Raw genomic sequence first — 15,764 nt, forward strand, 5'->3', positions numbered from 1 at the left:
CACCCGGCCTAAATGGCCAAGTTTTATTATGGACAATTAAGCTGTAGAATAAAAATCTACTTTTAATAGCTGGCATAGTGCCTAGTGGTTTTGAAGCCACAAGCAGGTTTACAAAAAAACATTTAAATCTATTTGAGTCTACAGAAAACTAAGATTACCTAAGCAGAAAATGAAATCGTTCAGGATTAAGGAGTCTGAACAAATGAAGAGTATAGGTATTTTAGAAGTATTACTTTATATTTGTATAGTATCCTAATAGTTAATATTTACATTCCTACAATTTTAATGAGTTTATCTATATTAAAATAATTTAATGGATTAGTATGTTTATATTTGCTTTTAGTAAATGTAGTGTAGGATAAACTCAGCTGTCTACACCCTAAGACTACACCTGAGGCTGTTTCTGTGTTGATATATACCTGAATAGCAGATATTACTTGAGAGGAAATAAAATAGCTTCAGGCCTAATTTTGCAAGTTTATGATGGGAGAGTAAGCATGACTTCAAAGAACTGACTTTGAGTTAAAACTTGAAGAATGAATGTGATGACAGCAAGTATAAAACAATGCCAGGCAGAGGTGGGACTGTTTACGGGTATTAGTGCAAGTGTGTTGATAAATGATCAAAGTAGGAAATACCTTTCTTCCCCCGTACATGTTGGAAAATAACTGCAATAGAATGCAAGGACATCTCAGAGATAAATGTTCAACGTAGCTTTTAGAGACCATTCAGTTACTTTTTGTAATGACATCGGAATTGATTGCATTTTGAAGGCAATTCTAAATGCAAAGTCTTCATTTTGTTGACAGAAGCTGGGTTATTTATTATGAAAATCCAAAAATCAAGTAAAATATCTAATCAGGATTATACCAGCAAAGGCAAAGTTAGAATTCAAGACTTCATGATCATGGTAGGATTATTTTAACGTAACTCTGCTAATTAACTGAAATTTCCTTTAACTCTCACATCTGCCTTTTACTTCTTAAGACATTTTTCTAGTATTTCACCAGAGCAAGATATCAGAAGGGTAAATCTCTTACCAATGAACTTTGCTAATTCTTAGTGACTCCGTGACTCTGGTGTAAGGATCAGGAAAAAAGTGAATGAAATACATTTTAATATATTTCTGCTTTCTCTAATTCCAAAGACCACTCGAAAGAATAAGTTATTTGTGGGTATTATTTAAAACTTGAGATTAAAAGAGACCGTGATTACCCTTCATGGATTTTGGCAAAACTTACGCCATTTCATTAGAAGAGCAAAGCAAGCCTCCCACACTCTTGGCTTATTCTCACAATTATCTAGATATCTAGCAACAAAACTCAAGTAGTTTGTTAACTACAGATGCCAAGGGCTGACAGTTTCACTTTCAGTTTTCAGAATATCTTTTGTTTCAGTGGTGTAAGCACACCATCAGAATCTCTACAAAATAATTAAGTTACAATTGTAACTTCCATCAGATGTAGTACTTAAAGGAATCTAGAAGACACAATTCATTAATTATAGGAATTTGACTGCAAATTCTTCTGGGGGGTCTGAATTTCAAAGGAGGTATCTTTGTAAGTCAGACTCAACTCATTACTCTGTGATGCAGGCTCCTCCAAATGGCAGCAGAAACGTATTACTCTAAAAAAAATACTCTCTAGAAACACTACAGTAGTGCTACAATTTTAGGGTTCTGTAGCGACAAGCACAAATGAACAGAAATACATTCTTAGAAGGACAGTATCATTTAAAATAAAAAATACTGTCATAATTGTATACCAGAATAGCTTCCCTATAATACTTTATGATTTTCTGATTTTTCGAAATCAAAATTGAACTTTTTAATGTGAAAAAAATGAGTGAATTGTTTCAAAATAGGACATTTCTGTGTATAATTTAAAAATTTAAAAAATATTTGATTAGTAGACTGATACACTCAAACACTTTTGATAAGCTTTTCATTAGTACAAACCATATAAATTGTAAAAAAATTGGAAATTATTCAAAACTTCACATAACTACAGTGACCAAATAAATATTGGAGGGGAAAGAAAAGGAGTCAAATGAATCTAGCATTTTCTTATTTTCTTTCTTTCTTTTTTTTTTGGGAGGGGGGGAAAGGGTCTTACTGTGCCACCCAGGTGGGAGTGCAATGGCGCAATCACGGCTCACTGCAGCCTCAACCTTATGGGCTCAGGTGATCCTCCCACCTCAGCTTCCCAAGTAGCAGGAACCACAGGCATGTGCCAACACGCCTGGCTAATTTTTTTTGGTATTTTTTGTAGAGACGAGGTTTCACCATGTTGTTGAGGCTGATATGGAACTCCTGGTTTCAAAGTGATCTACTCAACTCAGCCTCCCAAAGTGCTGGGATTACAGGTGTGAGCCACCACACCCGGCCTAATCTAGCATTTTCTAAAAGGAAGGACCCAGGGGTGAACGGCAGTATCAGTAATTATGTTCAAGACTATCAGACATGCAGGCTGGGGATGAATGGAAGGGGAAAATGATGAATAAATTATGAATACACATAGGGACACAGTGGATTAGAGATGCCCAAGATGCCAGTGAGATATTCAAAGTTTAACTCAAAAGCCACTTAACATATGAAATCTTGACAAACACTCCTACCTCCAACTGGAATTAATTTCTCTTCTGGGCTCCCGCAGCACTCTGTATTTTTCTAACAGCATAACACTATCTTGTTTGTAGATATTTCCGTGATAGCATTACTAGCTTTCCCCTTATCACAGCTGTTTGAAGTTCTTTTGCCTCTTCCATCCACTGTTCCCCAATCCCACTGCTTAAAGGCTGGTCTTATTAAGTTTTATATTCCTAGTGCTCACATACTTGTCTACACACAGATGATGTTCAATAAAGAGTTGCTAAATGAATTCTCTTGTGATAATAGCACTATGGTAACATAATTGATGGTGAAAATTTCTTCTTAATGTTTACTTTCAGCAGAAAGCATTCATTTAATAAACTTTCATTGAGAACATGCTAATTTCCATGACCCTGGTAGGAAATAGGAAAATAAAGATGAATGTAATAAGGTGCCCATTCTACTGAAAGTCTTCACTAGTGCAGAATTACGGATCAAACTTTTCATGAAATGCCTTCAGTAAGAAGAGTTCTAATATTTGGAATAAAAAATGTTACGGGTTGTGCCAAGATACCTACATACTTCGTAATTTTGTAGAGGGCTGTCCTTAATGCAGAAATGTATACTAACATAGTCGTATGTGGAAATTCTTTTTATGATGCTAACTGCATGCTAACCAGGCTTTTTAATTTAATACTTGCATTAAATAAACCATGCTAGGAATCTAGAAATCTAGCTTGGTTTATTTTCCATAGAATGTACTCTTTGTAGTCTGCATATACTACATAAAAATTCTATTAATGGCCTGGTACTACAGATGTGTCTGTTGGGGAATCAGTTATTCTGTATAATTCTATATTAATTGATACATTAAAATATACCAAAAATATAAACTCCGAGTAAAAGTACCCGCACGGTGTGCATATGTTTATTATTTTAAATATCAGCATATACGTTTTCATACCATAAAGTTATAAAATGAAAAAATAGTAGCCTTTTATATTGCGTTAAATTCATGCTTATTCAGCTAGTAAAAACAAGAAAGCAATTAACATATAAACCATGATGGTGGTTCAACTTGCTTTAGTTTGTGTTTTTTAAAATTTGAAAGTGATAAATATAGCCCGAAGTCAGCTCATATTTTCAGTAAGTACTGAAGAGGATGTACTGGCCCTATTGACTACACCGACCCCATTAAAATATTTGTGAGTCTAAAGGTTCACATGATGTTCCTTCACTCTAGCAACAGGCCATACGTGTCTCACATAGGGACTCTGTTCAATCCATTAATACCTCCTGAAGTGCTTAACACTGTGGTTCATTTATAGTAGATACTCAATATATACTCCATTAACTGAATTCTAAGATAAACTGTCTGTTACTTACAGAAATTTTCACGTAAGGGAGTCGCCGCGGCTGAAGGCAATTTTGAAATCCTGTACAAGAACCCACTCCTCTCTCCAAGTAATGAAGTTTGTTAGCTTCAAGCCTGTAATAAGGTACTGACTTAAATTTTCTAATACAGTACTACTATATATCTAATGTGGGGTTAGTCAATGATAGGAAAAAAACATAAGAAGGAGTCACATTTAAAAATGTGTGCTCAGGGGCATGGTGACGCCCGCCTGCAGTCCAGCTATTCCAGGGGCTGAGGCAGGTGGATCCCTTGAGCTCAGGAGTTTGAGGCTGCAGTAAGCTATGATTGTGCAACTGCACTCAGCCTGGGCAAGAGAGTGAGACCCTGTCTCTAAAAAGAAATTCGTTTTAAGTGTGCTCAGGGCACAACAGGAGCCACTGGTAACATGCCATTTCCACTGTGAATATGGTAAGGACAGAATCCCTGTCTCTAGGCCCTCTTCCACTAGTCAATCTCATCATCACCATTCAAGGTCAACACTGGTATTCTCTCCTCTTAGACAAAGTCTTTGGCATTTTCTATACTATACTATGTCTTCCTCTCCCCAAACGCATATACAAATAAAACTTGAACGCTTCTTTCTTCATTTAGTGTAATTTTCTTTTTATAACATAGACCCAATTTTCAAACCCCACAATGGTGGATTTTATTTGATACATTGTAAAAAGCACTGGATTGAAGTCAAATGGCTTAGGAGACCTAAATTCTAGTCCTGTTTCTACCATGAAAGAGACAAATCACAAGGCTTTGCAGGGCTTCAGCTTCCTTGTGTGTAGAATAAGGAATCATAGAATCATCTCTTTGGTCCTATTGGGCAATAAAAAGCTATGATTCTAAGCTGTTCCCTTTTCTCACCTAAGAATACAATCTGATACAAAGAGGCCGCAGAATGTGTCAACCACTCCCTGTTGCTTCGAATTCTCTCTTCTTTTAGGTTCAGGGATAAAGGGATGTTATTTCTTAAGTCTCCCTTTGCTTTCTTCTGCTTGCCTCGTAAATATTTTTCCACCTTGGCAGTCCTACATGTCTTTTCACTCTACATGTCTTCCCTAGGTGATGTGACCCAGCCTGTGGCTTCTACTGCCATCCACACACATCGCTGCCTCTCTTCACATCCGCATCGCAACTATCTCCTGGAAGCTTTCCAAGTGCTGAGCCACAGTAACCTCAACCGAACTGCTGTTCATTCTCCCCCCAGGCCAGCCCCTCCTCTGCGTCTTGGTGAGAAACCTAAGAGAAATCCTAAACTCCTCCTTCCACCCCACTCCCCACATCAAATCGATTACCAACTTGTGCTGATTTTATCTCCAAATATTCTCCAGAATTGTCGCTGTCATGGACTGAATATTTGTGTCCCCCCAAATTCGTATGTCCTACTCCCTGATGTGACTGGATTTAGAGATGTGACCTCTAAGGAGTAATTAAGGTTCAGTGAGGTCAAAGGTGGAGCCCTGATCTGATAGGATCAGTGCCCTTATAAGAAGAGACTAGAGCTGGGCACAGGGGCTCACACCTGTAATCCCAGTATTCTGGGAGGCCGAGGTGGGAGGATCACTTGAGGCCAGGAGTCTGAGACCAGCCTGGGCAACATAGTGAGACCCCAGCTCTACAAGAAAATAAAATAGTCAGACATGATGGTACACACCTGTGGTCCCAGCTCCTCAGGAGGCTGAGGCAGGAAGATGGCTTGAGCCCAGGAATTCGAGGCTGCAGCAAGCTGTGATCACACCACTGTGCTCCAGCCTGGGTGACAGAGACCCAGTCTCTTAAAAAAAAAAAAAAAAGGCCATACATAGCCCAGAAAAGTGTCCTCACCAGAACCTAATCCTGATAGGACCTGGAGGACTTCCAGCCTCCACAGCTGTGAGAAAATTTCTGTTGCTTGCGCCGCCCAGTCTGTGGTATTTTGCTGTGGCAGCTCAAACCGACTCATCAGTGACCTCCTCTCTGTTACCGCAGGGTAGCTCATGATCCTGTCTTCCCTACAGTCCAGCCACTCTCTCACATCTACCTACCTAGAGGTATCACTGTGGGTTACAGTCAGATCACTGGGGATTAAGTCCTCATTCTGCCGCTGCCTGTGTAAATTTGAGCAAGTTACTTAATCTCTCTGTGTGTCAGTAACCTCCCTGTGAAATAAGGCTAATAATAGCAGGGTTGTTTCAACAAGGCGATACATGTATAATGCTTCCAACACAGCTTGGCACATTATAAGCATTCAACGAAAGTGAGCTACTATTATCTCATCAATTACCAGAATAAGCCACCTAAGCCACAAGGCTGCCCACATCATCCTCATGTTTTAAAACACTTCAGTGGGCTCTCTACCATCAACAGGATAAAGTCCAAGCTTCCTTTGCGTTTCTTAGAGGCTCCATATGAATCCACAAGTTCCAATACGGGAACACAGGTGAACTTTCCACTCCAACTTCAAGCTCCTTCATGTCACTCCTCATCCACATGGAGGTCAACAGCACGAGACTCCGTGCAGTTCCTGGTAGTTCCCTGACCCTCAGGCAGACTCTCCCCAGCCCTCCGTCTGCCACATCCTTGCCCTTTGCTTCCCTTGGCCAGCTCCCATTCATTCTCCTCGATTCCGCTTGGACGTTTCTCTCCCAGGAAGCCTTTATGAACCTTAGTGTGGGTTGTGAACCCATCTTTGCTCCTTTCATACTTTTGCAAGCCTTTATTACTGACACTTAACCATTATCATACTGAAGTGACCTGTCGGTGTGTCTTTGTTCCCCACTAGACAGAAAACTCAAGATCAGAGATCAGTTCTTGTTCTTTTTTTTTTTTTTTTTTTGTATCACAGTGTTTAGCAGCCTGCTATATGGTAAATGTCAGTAAATGTTTCACAAACTGAACGGAACTGAACTCTGGAATCTAGACCATCTTTTCCATATCCATCACTCCTGTCTTAGTTGAAGTCCTTATTTCCCATTTGAACCAATGTAAAGGATTTCCTAACTCTAATCTCTCTTTTTCTCCACACCATCCTTTAAACAGCCAATAGAATGGTCATCCTAAAGCACAAATATCCTGTCTTACATATCCCAGATTCAGAACCTCTCTAGGTTTCTCACCATATAAGAAGAAAGTCTAACCTCCTTAGCAAGGTGCATAGGTCTTCAATGGGCTCCACCTCACTTCTCTATATACACCTATATGCTTGCTATGCTAAACTTCTTTCTTATTGTTGCTGGAACAAGTTCAACGCTTTCAAACCTCCCTGACCCTGCATATGCAGTTCGGTCTGTCAGGTATGCCCTTCTCTCTTATGCCTGGGATATTCTCATTCATTCCATATGACCTATTTCAGAAGTCACTCCTTTATGAAGCCTTTCTTAGACATCCACTAGGAGAATCACCTGCTTGCTCCTCTGTGTTCCCACAGCACATACAGATAGCACAGTACTTACCACAACTTATTACAATTTTGTCTGTCTTGCCCATTTGAATCCAAGGGCAAGGACGGAATCATTCTCGTCTTTGTATGTCCTGGGAACTAAACTGTACCTGAGACATAATAAACTCAGTATGTTTGTAGTTTTTAAATAAGTTAATGAATAGAATGGCTAGAAAAAGTGAGAAAAAAACTGGCTTATTGTGTAATATACTGTCACACTAAGAATATATACTGAGGACAGAATCACATTATATCATCACTTTTCACGCTATAGGTCACGATCCATTATGAAAAAGAGAATAGTAAAAAAATCACAGGGCACAATTTTTGTTTCTGTCACACACATGTGTACATGTGTATTGGGCTGAAATGTAAAATGCATATTCCATTGTACAGCGTGGTTTTAAAAGAGGCTTGGAAAACACTGCATATGGTCATTTCTTAGTTTAGTACAATTTATTATTTTCATAATAACCTCAACTATAATATAAGCCTACCATGAAGCATTTTGGGAAGGTTAAATGATGTGAAAAATAAATTTGTTAGATACCCTGAGTTCATATCATAGCTTGCTCTGATACTTTACAAAACATTTAACCTTACCCACAAGTTTTAGTTTCCTCACTGAAGTCACCCTAAGGACAGTAATAGCATCTTCCTCATAGAGTATTGTGAGGAATATATAAGAGAATGTATGTAAATGCCTGGCACTTAGTATTTATTCAATAAATCTTAGCAATGATAATGATGATAACAACATGGTGCCTGGCACGTAAGAGAGTTTTAAAATGTTAGTTTCTTCAGTCAAACGTGCTTACATTGATAGTTGATACTAACGGGTTAAGAGGTCATTGCTGGCATAAGACAGATTACAGTGAAATAAAAAATGACTACTGTTTAAAATGAATGAAGACTTACTTACAAAGTCATGTTCATCTGGTACAATAGTGAAGTGGCTCAATTGGGAGAAAATGAAAAATAATACAAGTGAATATATAATCTTACTTACGACAAAAGAAATAGGACACCGGACTAACTATCAGTCTCCTAAACCACAACTTTATTTCTGATACAAAGAGACAGTGAGAAAACCAGGGCTTCCCTCAAATAAATTACGTAATCTCTGATTCAGTTTTGCATCTGTAAATATAAATAACTACAATTTCACAGTATTTCCATTTAAAAAGTTCTAGTGCAACATCAGAAACAAGAACTTAGTAGGTGATCAAAAAGAAATATAAGTTCTGCTTTGTTAGTCGCCAGTTGCCTGTTTCTAACCCTCATATTAGCCCTCACTTCTTTTCTCCTAAATCCCTATATTGTATTTATTTAATTTAAAGTGCTGGATGTGGCACTATGAGAAAGGAAAAGATACTTAGTAATCTTGTTAAAATCATTAGACATCCCAGGCTATTTGGAATCACCTTAGGCTCATGGTTGGACAGCAGCTATGGCTTGTTTTATTTATAAACTCATCCACTGATGCATGATAATGGAATTCACAAGACAGCAATTTACCAAAAAAAAAAAAAAAAGAAATTTATTGATTTATAATGTGAGATATTAATTTGGCCACAAATATTTATTGAGCATCTCCTACATGCCAGGGAATGGACTATATATGGCAGGAAAACAGATACTAATCATTTATATCAGGCATTTTTTTTCTAATAGAAGGATATTCTCAGGAGACAATGCATAGCACCATGCCTTGCACATAATAGACATTTAACAACTATTAGTTGAATAAAATTAGAGACTAGAACGACACACAAAGAGGCAAGAAAGAGCAAAGATAAGCCTTTTTGAGAATTTCTATCATGTCTTGCTCAATAGCTTGTCTTTATCCACTGCCTGTATTTTTCCATGTAGCTAATCCCCACTGGTCATTAGAATTGAGGCACCCTTTCCTTGAAATCAGCAGCTATAGGAGGCCATTCTTCCTATTGGGCATTTTCTTTTTGGGACAGCGTCTCACTCTGTCACCTAGGCTGGAGTGCATCATAGCTCACTATAACCTTGAAGTCCTGCGCTCAAGCAAACCTCTTGCCAAAGAGGTGGGATTATAGGCATGAGCCACCATGCCAGCCTATTTGGCATTTCTACTATAGACAAAGCAGACTTACAGCAGTAGGTCTACCTGCCTAATACAAAAAGGAAAAAAAAAATTAACGCAAAAGAGGGAATCAGATCCAGAAAGTGATTCTTATAACTTAGATTACTTAGAGGAGTAGATCTATAATCTGCTCTAGATCCATTGCATACAGTGGGCCGTTCTTATATTCCATAAATAGCACTTTTCTCAGCCCAGCTTTTGATGATAGCTGAACAGACTAACAGTTTGTCTAACAAAGGCTAGAGAAGGGGACGGCAAACAATGGCCCACAGGCTGAATCCTGCCTGCTGCTCATTTTTGTAAAGTTTTATTAGAATACAGTCATTTCCACTCATTTTCACACTGTCAATGGTTGCTTCTGCCCTACAGCAGCAGAGCTGGGTGGTTGGGACAGGGGTCATATGGCTAACAAAGACTAAAATACTTATCATCTGACCTTTTACAGAAAGTTTGCTGATCCTTGGAGTGTACAAGTATTCTATATTGCTGATTAAGAATAGAACCACAAGTATTAGAAGTTAGACCAGCAGGTGGTAAAGCTGTTCATCTATTAATATAATGGAAATGGGGGTTCCCAATCAGGACTCTTGCTTTGATAGAAGGCCATCTTAACGAGGAGGGAGACACCTGCAGGCAAAGTCAGAATTTTCTGCAGGAAAAGTTTTGAGTCCATTTCCCCTTGTGAACAAGTGCTCAGCTCTGTATTTCATCTTTAGTAACCATGCTTTGATACCTGGTTCTCCTTGGTAAAGACTGCTTTCTTCAGTAAGTCTCAAGACTTTCTGGGAAGGTAGGGAGATAGGGGAGTAAAAGTGTCCCAGGACTTACTGAAGGAAGCGGTTTATGATTATCTGACAGAATCACTGTATCATGGTAGAGAAGGCAAACAGAATATAACCTGAAAATAGAGCTGAGGGTGAACAAATGGACACTAAAACTGAACTCAGCATCAGGAAGGTAGCAAAACAAGACACAGTTAAAGAAATGGGGTGATTCAGACCTCAGGAAGCTCTAATGTGGGATGTTTCCGTGTGCCAGGAGCTGAACATTTAAGCAAGAGGAGATCCAGGAATGTTGCTAAAACCATGGCCTCCATATTTCATTGGAATTAGTACAACTTATCCTTGTTTCTTTCATTTTGCAATCAAAATCTTTAAAAATTATTTTAAAACACATTATTTTAAAAGCTAGAATGAAAATTATGATACCATGGGCGCGGTGGCTCATGCGTGTAATCCCAGCACTTTTGGGAGGCCAAAGTGGGCGGATCACAAGGTCAGGAGATTTAGACTATCCTGGCTGACATGGCGAAACCCCGTCTCTACTAAAAATACAAAAAATTAGCCGGGCATGGTGGCGGGTGCCTGTAGTCCCAGCTACTTGGGAGTCTGAGGCAGGAGAATGGCTTGAACCCAGGAGTTGGAGGTTGCAATGAGCCAAGATGGCGCCACTGCATTCCAGCCTGGTTAACAGAGTGAGACTCCGTCTTAAAAAAAAAACAAAAAAAAAACCATCCACCAAAATGGGAAGAAGTGATGAAAAATTACAGTCCAAGAAGAAGGGGCATAGCTGTTTTAAATCAATTGGTATATTTGTTATGTAATATAATTGCACATAAGGACAGGTATTTAACAAATGTTTCTGCTGAATTTGACAATTCTATTTCCCCTAGACCCCATATGCAATCCATCAGCACCCCACATCCAACCCACCAGCACCCCACATCCAACCCACCAGTACATCCTCTCAGCATTGACTCCCAAATATAACCTGAATCTAACACATATCCTACCATCTCTGCTGCTACAACTTTCGTCTGAATTCTCATAATCTCTCACTTGTACTACTGTAGATGACTCTGAATGAGTCTTCTCGCTTCCATTCCACACAGCATCCATACGGATCTATTTTTTAAAAAAATTTTTTGTAGAGACAGGGTCTTGCCATGTTGCCTAGGCTGGTCTTGAACTCCTGGCTTCAAAGGATCCTCCAACCTCAACCTCCCAAAGTGATAGGATTACCAGTGTGAGCCACCCTGCCTAACCCTGACTATCTTTCTAAGCATAAATCTAATCATGCCCCTTCCTTGATTCAACCCTTCAATGAATTCACATTAAGAAAAAAACCTGGCCAGGTGTGATGGTTCATGCCTGTAATCTCAGCACTTTGGGAGGCCAAGATGGGAGGATCCCTTGAGGCCAGGAGCTCGACACCAGCTTAGACAACATGGTGAAACTCCATCTATACAAAAAATACAATAATTAGCTGGGCATGGTGGCGCACCTGTAGTCCCAGCTACTCGGGAGGCTGAGTTGGGAGGATCACTTGAGCCCTGGAGGCCAAGGGAGCAGTGAGCTGTGATTATGCCACTACACTTTAGCCTGGATGAAGTGAGACCCGGTCTCAAAAAAAAAAAAAGAAAAAAAAGAGGCGGGGCAAGGTGGCTCACGCCTGTAATCCCATCACCTTGGGAGGCCAAGGCAGGCAGATCACGAAGTCAAGAGATCGAGACCATCCTGGTGGTGGTGAAACCCCCGTCTCTACTAAAAATACAAAAATTAGCTGGGCATGGTGGCACGCACCTGTAGTCCCAGGTACTCGGGAGGCTGAGGCAGGTGAATTGCTTAAACCCAGGAGGTGAAGGTTGCAGTGAGCCAAGATCACACCACTGCACTCCAGCCTGGCGACAGAGCGAGCGAGACTGTCTCAAAAAAAAAAAAAAAAAAAAAAAAGAAAGAAAGAAAAAAAGAAGAAATCCTCAGTCCAGTCTTAACTACTTGAGAAGCTGAGGGAGGAGGATCACTTGTACCTAGGAATTTGAGGCCCCAGTGAGCTATGACAGCACCACTGTGCTCCGGTCTGGAGAGAGTGAGACCTTGTCTCTAAAGAAGAAGAAAAAAAAGAAAGAATGAATGAATGAATGAACAAAAAGAAAGAAGGAAAGGAAAAGAAGAGAGAGAGAGAAAGTAGAAAGGAAAAGAAATAAAATAAAATAATAAATAAACCCAAATACAACTTCTTTACCCTAATCAACAACAATCAAATAATCTCATGCCAACTAACTCTCTGAACAGCTCCTTCCATTCTATTCCCAGATTACTCCATCTTTCAGCCACAAGACCTTTTTATCTTCCTTTTACCAGCCAAACACAATCCTACCTCAGAACACGTGCACTTTTCTTTTCTCTGACTTGAATCTCCTCCACCCATTACATAATCTTAGCTCAAAGAAGCTTTTCTTGACTACTTAGCAAAAGTATTTATCCCAGTCATTCTCTGCTACATTATTCCATTTTATTTTCTTCATAGTACATTTCAGTACATAAACATTTCCTTATTATGTGCTTGTTGTCCTTCCCCAACCTCCTAAAATATCAGCATTCCTTGAGGGCAGAGACTGTTTCATTCCTGTGTCATCAGCACCTAAGACAGTTCCTGGAACATACCAAGTACTTAATAAAAATTTGTTTATTGACTAGCTATGACACATTTTACTTATATAATTTCATTTTCTCAGCAAAATGAACACTTTGAAATGTAATTATTACTGATTTTTGCAGGTATTTTCTAATTATTTAAATAAAATATTTACTATTTTGGTCAGCCAGAATTCTTACATTATTTTAGCACCCAGGTAGCTTCTAAAAATGCTTACAATTAACACAATTTTATCTAGCAATATGTATTAATCACTAGACAGAATACACTGAACTCTTTTTTTTTTTTTTTTTTTTTTTGAGGCGGAGTCTCGCTCTGTCGCCCAGGCTGGAGTGCAGTGGCGCGATCTCGGCTCACTGCAAGCTCCGCCTCCCGGGTTTACGCCATTCTCCTGCCTCAGCCTCCCAAGTAGCTGGGACTACAGGCGCCGCCACCACGCCCGGCTAATTTTTTTGTATTTTTAGTAGAGACGGGGTTTCACCGTGTTAGCCAGGATGGTCTCGATCTCCTGACCTCGTGATCCACCCGTCTCGGCCTCCCAAAGTGCTGGGATTACAGGCTTGAGCCACCGCGCCCGGCCTTGAACTCTTTTTCACTAAGAAAAAGCAATCCAGGCTGGGTGCAGTGGTTCCCGCCTGTAATCCTAGCATAGTGGAAGTCCGAGGAGGGAGGATCACTTGACACCAGGAATTCGAGACCAGCCTGGCCAGCATGGCAAAACCCCATCTCTATAAAAAATACAAAAATTAGCTGGGTATAATAGCAGACATCTATAGTCCCAGATACTCAGGAGGCTGAGAGGTGGGAGGACTGCTTGACCCCGGGAGACTGAGGCTGCAACGAGCCGTGACTGCATCACTGCACTCCATCCTGGGCTATAGAATGATACCTTGTCTCAAAAAAAAAAAAAAAAAAAAAAAGCCAGGCATGGTGGCATGCACCTGTAGTCCCAGCTACTCAGGAGGCTAAGGCGGGAGGGTCACCTGAGCCTGGGAGGTAGAGACTGCAGTGAGCCCTGGATAGTCCGCGCCGCTGCACTCCAGCCCTGAGTGACAGAGACCCAGTTTAAAAAAAAACACACAAAAAACAGAAAACAAAACAAACAAACAAAAAAACCCAATGCATTGTTGAAATGTTAAATCCAGTATAAAGAAAAGTACAGGGGCTGGGCGTGGTGGTTCATGCCTGTAATCCCAGCACTTTAGGAGGCCAAGGTGGGCAGATCACTTAAGGTCAGGAGTTCGAGAACAGCCTGCCTAACATGGTGAAAAATGCAAAATACAAAATAAGCCAGGAATGGTGGTGCATGCCCGTAAACCCAGCTACTCGGGAGGCTAAGTGGGGAGAATCGCTTGAACCTGGGAAGTGGAGGTTGCAGTCAGCCAAGATTGAACTCCAGCCTGGGTAATGGAGACTCCATCTCAAAAAAAAAAAAAAAAAAAGAAAAGAAAAGAAAAAAGAAAAAGTACACGGTTGATTCTGCAGCAGGGACTTAAAAAAGTATAAATATCTTTTCTAACATCACAAAGCTCTGATGTCTGCAGCTTTATGATTAACTGCTAGCTCACTCCCATGAACACACGTATGTAAACAGGCTCTATACAATCTACAATCCCAGACTAAGGGGAAAAAACTGTCCTGTCACTGCGGTTTCCAACCCTTGGCCCATTTCTTTCCTCTTGACCACAAAACTTCTCAGGAGTTGTCTGTTTCCTCTTGATCCACTTATCTTTAGCCCACTCCAATCTGGCATCGATTCTCAGTACTCTCCACTAAAACTGCTTTTATGAAGGCCATCAATGACGTTCATGTTGCCAAATCCAGCAGACACTTCCTGTTTTCTAATTTTATTATTTTTTATTTTTCAAGAGACTGGGTCTTGCTCTGTCACCCAGGCTGGAATGCAGTGATGTGATCATAGCTCACTGCAGCCTTAACCTCCCTGAGTTCAAGAGATCCTTCCACCTCAGCTGGGACTACAGGCATGCACAGCTATGCCTGGCTAATTACTCAATCTTTAACACAGCTGATGATTCCCTCCTTGAAACACTCTCAACTTTTAAGAAACCCTATTATTTTCCTCCTACATTTTTAGCCAGTTCTTCTATCGGCTTCTCTTTATCTGACCTCTAAATGTTAAGAACATTAACAAAGACTGAACCTAGATTTTCTTCCCCCTTACTGTACTGCTCCTGGGTGATGTCAGTCCCATTACTTTAGATACTATCTACTGAAACACTGAAATCACTATTTTTTTTTTTTTCTTTTTTTTTTTGAGATGGAGTCTCACTCTGTCGCCCAGGCTGGAGTGCAGTGGTGCGATCTCAGCTCACTGCAAGCTCCATCTCCTAGGCTCAAGCAATTTTCCTGCCTCAGTCTCCTGAGTAGCTGGGATTACAGGTGTGCGTCACCATACTCAGATAATTTTTCCATTTTAGTAGAGACGGGGTTTCACCATGTGGCCAGGCTGGTCTTGAACTCCTGACCTCAGGTGATCTGCCCACCTCAGCCTCCCAAAGTGCTGGGATTATAGGCGTAAGCCCACTGCACCTGGCTGAAATAACTATTATATCCCAATCTTTTCCCTATGATTTCTTAATTGATCTACTTGACTTATCCATTTGGACTTTTAATAGGCATCTCAAACTTAATGTGTTCAAAATACACCTCGTGACTTTCCCTCCCAAACCTATCCCTACCTCCCTCAGTAACTAATATTATCATTCTTATATTCATATATTGAATAAATGTTTGTTCCCCAAGTATTTGTTGCTGTAAATTTATGAAGAATTCT

At 40.1% G+C, this 15,764-nt stretch overlaps 1 protein-coding gene across 4 annotated transcripts in view; it reads right to left on the reverse strand.

Moving 5' to 3' along the window:
* The window catches only part of HMGB1 (high mobility group box 1), a 155,438-nt gene that overhangs the window by 108,789 nt on the left and 30,885 nt on the right, over positions 1–15,764 (reverse strand). The gene's annotated exons all lie outside the window — the stretch shown is intronic.

This window comes from Theropithecus gelada, chromosome 17, assembly GCF_003255815.1.
Source record: "Theropithecus gelada isolate Dixy chromosome 17, Tgel_1.0, whole genome shotgun sequence".
Lineage (NCBI taxonomy): Eukaryota > Metazoa > Chordata > Mammalia > Primates > Cercopithecidae > Theropithecus > Theropithecus gelada.